This window comes from Coenobita brevimanus, chromosome 6 (assembly GCF_032717465.1).
Source record: "Coenobita brevimanus isolate Jiangsu-jjx chromosome 6, ASM3271746v2, whole genome shotgun sequence".
Lineage (NCBI taxonomy): Eukaryota > Metazoa > Arthropoda > Malacostraca > Decapoda > Coenobitidae > Coenobita > Coenobita brevimanus.
Genome location: NC_136959.1, coordinates 6,291,889 through 6,300,231, shown reverse-complemented (window position 1 = coordinate 6,300,231; position 8,343 = coordinate 6,291,889). Strand labels below are relative to the sequence as shown.

At 40.8% G+C, this 8,343-nt stretch overlaps 1 pseudogene; it reads right to left on the bottom strand.

Annotated features, from left to right (window-relative positions):
- Positions 1 to 1,889: 1,889 nt before the first annotated feature.
- On the bottom strand, positions 1,890 to 2,011 carry LOC145402928 (5S ribosomal RNA; annotated as a pseudogene).
- Positions 2,012 to 8,343: the final 6,332 nt, after the last annotated feature.

Below are 8,343 nucleotides of genomic sequence, written 5' to 3'. Positions count from 1 at the left end.
GAGGAGGGAGACGTGAACCAATGGGAGCGCGAGGGACAAGCATTCACAGGGATATTTTTGTGAGGTCAGGGAGAACAATGATGAGAGAGAGAGAGAGAGAGAGAGAGAGAGAGAGAGAGAGAGAGAGAGAGAGAGAGAGAGAGAGAGAGAGAGTGAGAGAGAGAGAGAGAGAGAGACAGAGAGAGAGAGAGAGAGAGAGAGAGAGAGAGAGAGAGACAGACAGACAGACAGACAGACAGACAGAGACAGACAGACAGACAGACAGACAGACAGAATCCTTGTAAATCTTTTTAATTATTTAAACAAATGTGTGTGTGGGGGGGAGGGGGGTACTTTCGTCTTTATTATTTCTATGTGCAATTCGCTTTATAGGCCCATAATTGGTGTGTTTGGCGTGGCATCTTACAGCGCCATAACCCGCCAGTCACCCACCCACTCCATCTTCTCTACCTATGGAGTTACGAACGCCAGTGTCCTTCCTGAAGTAACACATTGTGGCATTTTGATCTGTTTAACCTCATATCATAAGAAAGCTTTCGCCTCTCGCTTCATCATCATGTTTTCTCACTTGCGTTTCCTGTTTTGGGTAAGGAAGAGTTTTAGGGATGGCGTGTGGTTATTAGATACTACGCTCCCTCTCGTGCCTGTTAATGTTTTTTCTTTATTTTTCACGTTTAAAGATATGTGTGCTTGAAACTATGGTGGTGGTTCTTGGTTGAGTTCATCTCATTGCAAGACATTTTTCCGAATAGCTTTATCTCGGTTTGCACTTCCTGCGTTTGAATTATTATCGGTAGTTATAGCACTACAAAGAGGAAAGAGCTATGAGGAGGTACTGTGGTAATTGTTTATAGCAGGTTAACCCTCTTACAATGAATATGGATTACCATAACACCGATCTAAAGCTTGATGGTTAGAGAGAATACTTTTGTCGTTACTCCTGCTTTATAGTTCAGTTCAATGGCTATTATTCCCCTGCCAGTGCATAAGCCATTCATTTATTAATCTTTGAACAGACAACATACTGAAGTGTTGTACGGGGATTACTACCATCTGCATGAGCAGTCCACTACCTATCCACATGTTTCCAGTCCTGCGACCAATCCAGTCGAAGAGAATGACATCGTGTGTCTGTACATACTTTCCAATCTGCCCTGTCCTTCTGATGAACAACATTTTATTTCCACTGATGGTATCCCGAAAAGCATAATACGAAAACAGTACAGCTCTGTTTTATTAAGGATGTAGAAAAGCGAGGAAATGTTTAGAGTCTATGTTACTTATTAAGTACACAAGGATCATTGAGGCAAACAGTTCATTTTGCTAAGTTCCAGTCTTACTCTAAAACAGGATATCGCAGCAGTCACATTTTCATGTAACTCTCCAGCCGCGCTGATGTGTGAACAAGGATAAGGGAGGAAACCAACTTTGTCCAACACTCTTATTGGTCTAGAAATTGAACACTGATTCTTCTAGTGGCTAGTATTATGTGCTAACCATTGCACCTCTGGCTCCCCCAAGAAGGCCTGGTGGTCTCTTTATCAGGTAGGCTATTTGTGAGTCATGGGTGTACAATAGGTATATGCGGAGCCTTATTAATTGTTTCTTATCTCTTGATCTGTACCATAACAAGATATCCGTTGCTTCTTTTATTCGTGGTGGCTGTGATTATAAGGAGCACTTAGCTACTACACACCCACCTAATATTTCAACTACTCTAGCCTTCAGATGCTATACGACTTTCATAATTTTAGCTTGCTCACTTATAAATATCCATCCATCCATTGCCAGACGCCATGTATCCCAAATGGGGTGGCCAAGGGCTTAGAGTTAATTGTTTTACAGGGAGGGGCACTACTCCTCCACCAACCCCACTTGACAAGTAGGGATGCCAACAGCATCTGGTGTTCCCAGGCGGTCACCCATCCAAGTACTAACCAGACCCAACGTTGCTTAACTTCGCTGATCGGATGGGAAGCGGTGTCCTCAACGTGTCAATAAAGCAGCTCGCCACGATATAAAATTTAATTTTGTTCATGTACACAGTTGATGAATATGTGAGACTGTCTCGCTGGAAATGGTTGGGACATAAATAGAAAAGAAGGCACTTTAATACATGATGGGCCAGAGTGGACTGCTGGAGGAAGAAGAGGCAGTTGTAGGCCGAGGGAGACTTGGTTGAGGACAATGAAAAGAGAAGCAGGAGAGGAGTGTATTTGTTTGGGGCCTGAAGGAGATGGCAAGAGATAAATATTGGTGGAGAGAGTTCATCGAGGCCCTATGCATCCCGTGGGGTGCCACAGGAAATGATTGATTGATTGATTGACACACTCCTTACTTTCAAGTGGCCGTTCTTGGTGCATATAAAAGGTAGTGCGATGAAGGTGCAGCTTGTTCATTTCAGTGTTGGCTCTGTTTGCCAGGTACACTCACCGGTGTGGAATGCGATCCAGGGATTTGCTGGCCTGGAGTACGTGTGACCTTTACAGTGTGATGTGATAATATACCACTACCACCACAACCATCATAATCATCATCATCCAGACTTCCTTTCCGACTCTAAGATGGGGTGAGATAGAATGAGTTAGAATGAGATACCAACCAAAGTCTGCTCACCTGAATGGCCCACACTTCCATTCATTCGCCATTCAAGTCCCTCGGAATCCTGGCCTCATCGGATAGATACAGTTCATTCCACACGTAGTTTCACATTCATCTATCCAACAGAGCCAATCCAACGACTGTCAGGTTGAAAAGGGATGCCAAACCCTGGTCTCGAATAAAAAAAAGGATCTTGAATCTGGTTCTCTATTACCATGTTTTTGTTTTTTCTTGGAGGGAACAATTTGCGAGTTCCTGGCCTTTGGTTCCTTCTTCCTTGCATAAAATAAAAACTCTCGTCCACACAGAATTTATCCAGTCAACCAGCTTTATCTCTTCTTGTTACATACCCATAATATATCAATAAAAATAAATTGCTAAATAAATGTGAAAGCCAACCCCTAATTTAGCTCACCATATTACGGAGCCGAGAAGCTTTTGTGAGGAGTTGGTGAAATATTTTTGGTTGCTTTGCACAAGGAAAGTAAATATCATAAACCAATAACTTAATACAGCTTCAGTGTCAGAGAGAGAGAGAGAGAGAGAGATAGAGAGACAGACAGACAGACAGACAGACAGAGACAGAGAATGGCGGGCAAGGAGAGATGGAGAGGAGGATTGCAAAATAAAAGTGGAATCATATGAAGAAATCAGTAATGTACAGTTGCAAGCTGACAACTGCAATGGACTACAGGCTGAGGCTGTCTTTCTTCTGCAGTCCACCAGCCTCACTTTAGGGGATGTGCGGCCCTTACGTCAACTGCATTGCGTGGGTGAGGCATGTCTAAGTGCTTCTTGCTTATTCTTTTTTTTATTATCGCTTTCCAAATTCAGAGTTCCAGGTATACTTATTAAACATTTTGTGGAATAGTAGTATTAGTAATAATAATGAAAATAATAATAATAATAAAAAAAAAAAATAATAATAATAATAATAGTAAACTAAAGCCTTGAATTATTCACAGATGCAACACATATTTTACGCTTGTAATGCTTTTTTTATGTAAGTTGTGTGTTTTTACTTTTTAATATGTCCGTTTGTCTGTTGCTGGAGTGAAAATTGGAAGACTAGTCTTGCCTATCGAAGACTCGGGGCAGCTCACGCACATCGTTTTATCCCAACCACACCCCAACAACACCAAACTGATTGATTGATTTAAGAAGCAGCTGAAGGTAACCAAATGTAGGTGCATAAATTACCCGAGTTTTCATAGGCAGTTAATTAGTATTCCCATCAGGTGTTCCGGGTGAAATTTGTCCATATGTCGTGCTGATTTTGGAATGGTAGTATATGTAGGAGAGATTCTTTTCACCGTGGAATTCTGGCAAAAGTAATAACATACCTTAATACAGTACAAACAACCCCAGGCAAGAGCAGCAGACAGACAAGCTACGCACCCGACCACCTACGCGAAGGTGAAAAGATACAGAAGTGAAAAGGAGAAAAAAATGTATGAATAAAGAAGATTTCTGTTTACAGTCCAGGCTTGTTAAATGCAGTGAAGACAGCAGTGTAAGGGAAGGTAATGGGGCAGCTGCGTCAGTGAAAGTAGACACAGATTTAAACATCACCAAGGGGTCTCAGCAACACATAAGCCAAAGAATACATAAAGGGCTATGTCAACAGAGTAAACAAGTGCATTCAGGTCGTGTGTTCTGGTTGGGTCACACACACACACACACACACACACACACACACACACGTTCTCACGTTTCATCTCCCCTCTTTCTTGTTCACACTCTTCTTTTCGGCAGGAGTCCTCATATTCACATTTGCCTCATTTATTATCCTAGCTCTGTAAGTAAGAGAATAATGTGGTCTGGAAATTATTTTGGTATCACTAATTCAGCTTCGTAATGTCGACTTACAGTACGTTTAAGTAGCTTGATAATATCTGTGTATCTCCAACTCTGGGTATAAACTACACAGTCCATTTGGGATGACTTATGAACTTCCTACGCCCACAAGATGGCATTACATACCTTTACAAGCCATCACTTGGGTGCTAATACCCATCGTCCACACTAAACACCTGCTTGGGCTGTCTCATTCAGGACTTGTGTGATGGTGTTACCCGGGGAGTTTTTATGGCACGTCGATGGACATTATGGGAGATCAATACATAATGCTCTAACCACTTCAGCCCAACGACTTATCACTAGAGTTCGTTATTGCTTCTCCATGCAGTGTTATTGGCCCTGGGGAAGACTTCAAAGTGGGGTTAAGACATGGACATTTTTACCTCCTTCACTGTGAAAGGCCTTCCCCAAGCTAAATTGAATCAACCGAAGGTAGAATAAATAAACCAACTGAATATGTCACGTGATTCAACGAGATCATAGTATTAAACTCCAGAAACTTTCTTCACTCCGTCTTGGGTTCGAGCCCGCATCCTTGGAAGGGTGGGCCAGCATCTAATGACTCGATTTTTACCTGGCACACCTTAACCCGAAGGAAGATAGGAAGTTTTGTTTTCGATGTTGTTGTGTTGATTATCATATTTTCTTCGTCGACTCTTACAAAAGGAGGTTTAGAGAAGTTTCACTTTTTTTTTTTACCTTGCATTTAAAAAATGCTGTCTGTATGTCTATGTCATTAAAAGAAGGTGTGTGTGTGTGTGTGTGTGTGTGTGTGTGTGTGTGTGTGTCCATCGATCAATGTTGAACGCGTTAGAAGCCTAATTCTCTTCCCCTCAATACCTTGTCTGATGGTCAAGTCAGTGTGTGTGTGTGTCCATCGATCAATGTTGGACGCGTTAGAAGCCTAATTCTCTGCCCTTCAATACCTTGTCTGATGGTCGAGTCAGTATCAATGTTTACCCATGTGAATGAGGTCCAGATAGTAAACGAATATAGAATTGATGTAATAAAACATGTAGATGTGAGCATACTCCATTTCTTTCAGAAGGCGTGCCTGACTAATGTTTCATCCATCCATCCATCCATCATCCAATCCTACATTGCCCCATGAGGAGCGTAGGAGCCCGGGGCTAGGCAGTTGGTCCCGACATTTAAGATGAGAGTGAACTAATGTTTAAACATAATAACAATAGTAATGATTGTAATAACAAGAAGAAGAAGAAGAAGAAGAATCTTAACAACAATAACAACAGTAATAATAATGATACTACTACTACTACTACTACTACTACTAATAATAATAATAATAATAATAAATAATAATAATAATAATAATAATAATTATTATTATTAGAATTAGAAGTCTGAAACTGCTGAAGCAATATTAAAAGAACTCCACAGTCAAGATGAAAATACTTTCATAATTGTATACCTATTATTAAAGGACTTTTGAGATGACTCAAAATTTTTTACTGATTTTGATCTGTGACCTTGAGATCAAGGTCAAGGTCATTCATAGTATGCAAGTCATGTTCACTCATGACCCACTACATTTCCACCGAGTTTGGTCAAAATCAGTTAAGTACTTACCGATTTAGCACTTTCACAAATGCGGAGGCCATTTTGATGTTCCTCAGTATCTCAAAAGTATTTGTTGGACCTCATTATCAATACCCAGGTGCACCAGTATATGCTGACGACTACATACTGGAACACTTGCAAGGCAATCGATTCAGTAGTTTTTGCTGTGCAGGAGAGCAAAAATTGAAAGACTGACAGAGGGGGCTAGTTGTGGCGCTAGTGCTAGGAGAGAGAGAAAAAAAAAAAGATGTGCCAAAAGAAGCCTGCAACTAAGATAAATAACCCCTGAAAATCTCAAGTCTCTATCTTGAACGGTCTTCGAATGTCAGTCTTCTAGATTTTCCGCTCCTCCCCCCCCCCCCACCTCCAAAAAAAAAATAATACCTACAATATCAATAAGAGCTCTACGGAATGTGAAGTTCATAATATCAGTAATGATAATACTCTAACGATTCGGAAAATTAAATCTTAGCAAAAGCAGAATTGGCTTTAACCCCTTCAGTCCGATGACTCACTTTGTAATAGTTCTTGCTGCCAGGAGACGAATTTGTTCAGCGATTTGGTTCACATAAACTGGAATCGGCTAAGGCAATATCTAATTCTTTCCATTCAAAACGTTCTTATGCTAAGTACAAGCATGAATATAATGAGAAATACATCATCACAGTGAAGGGATTAAGGCAGATATATTCTTCTGTCAGTAATGTTAACAGTTTTTGGTGGCTAAATTAGACGTGAATTATTCGTCACTTTACACCCCTCTCCACGTAATCAGAAAAATGAAGCACGCCCTCACAGCATAACAACATTCACGTTACCTCCACTACTTCACCACTACCGCCCGCTCATAACCACATCACTCTTTAAAAACCCTCTTTCAGTCCACTGTTTAAAAAAGGCTAATGATAATACTCAGTGGGTGTGTTCAATCCAGCTTGATACACATAATATTATCAAGGTTGGGAATGGTGTTAATATCCCAAAAGACAATCCTGAAGAGATCACAGTGATAATAGACTGTTTAATACGACACTCACGTTGTTTGGAGCAGTAGGAGCACCTTGAGAAGCTGGAAAAATTAACCACTTCTCTCTTAATCAGTCTAACTCTTTTGCTCTGTAAACATGAAGCGAAGAGGTTGATATATTTTTTTTTTATATCATGTATTTTGTAGATGAAATTGTATGCAGTTCACGTGCCTTAAAGTGTTGCTGCAATAGATGATCATCATTTAGGTCGGATACATCATTAAGTGTTAATTATTCAAGCAGGTTTGTGACGGAGTAGTTCCAAAGTCTTAAATGCTATATATCTGTCTATATCACTGTCTGTCTATCTGTCTTTCCATCTATCTATATATCTGTCGATCCACCGGTCTATCTATCTATCTGTCTATCTGCCTGTTGGTCTGTCTATCAATCTATCTACCCATCTATCAGTCTATCTGTCTGTTATCTATCCATTCATCTATCTATCTATCTACCTATTTAGAAACAGATAGATACGCAAGTATTTATAGAAACATATGGGCGAGATATTGTACACTAACTAAGGGAAGTTGCCAGAGTCCACACCATAGTTTGTGGCAGTCCCGATTTGGATTGCTGTTCGATTTTCAAGTACCACTTCTTTACCCACACACAATACCTGTGTGGCAAGAGTGTGGGCCCTGTTTATTGTGTGTGTGTGTGTGTGTGTGTGTGTGTGTGTGTGTGTGTGTGTGTGTGTGTGTGTGTGTGTGTGTGTGTGTGTGTGTGTGTGTGTGTGTGTGTGTGTGTGTGTGTGCTTAGTTGAATGCTTGGTTCGAAGGTTCACTATTTACTCTAAAATCCTGCCATCCATGTATTTTAACTGCAGGGTTTTATGTTACAACCTAACTGTTCGTTCATTAACACCACACATGAATACTACAAACGTGTTATCCGGTTCCATTACTTAAAGCCTCTTCACTAAGTCTGTAAGTGTTGTGTTCGTGACCATTTAACTTACGTGTGTGGGTTGGAGGAAAGGTAATATATCGGAAATTACGAAAGGGGAAATACACAAGTAATCATCATAACTTTATGCTTGCTTTAGTCTTGGGATTCGGTGACCAGTTTAGGGTACTTGTGGGTTACTTTGGCCAGCGTGTTTACGTTGGGTGAATGGGTGTGGATGGACAGACAAATTGGGTGGTTGGATTGGGCAAAGAAATGGTCTTGGTGAGTGGAGGAGTGGGTGTTGGCATGATGGATGAATGCGTAGAGGTGAACAGACAGTGGGGGTAATGGTATGGGCATAGAAGAAGTTTGGCGGGTAGGG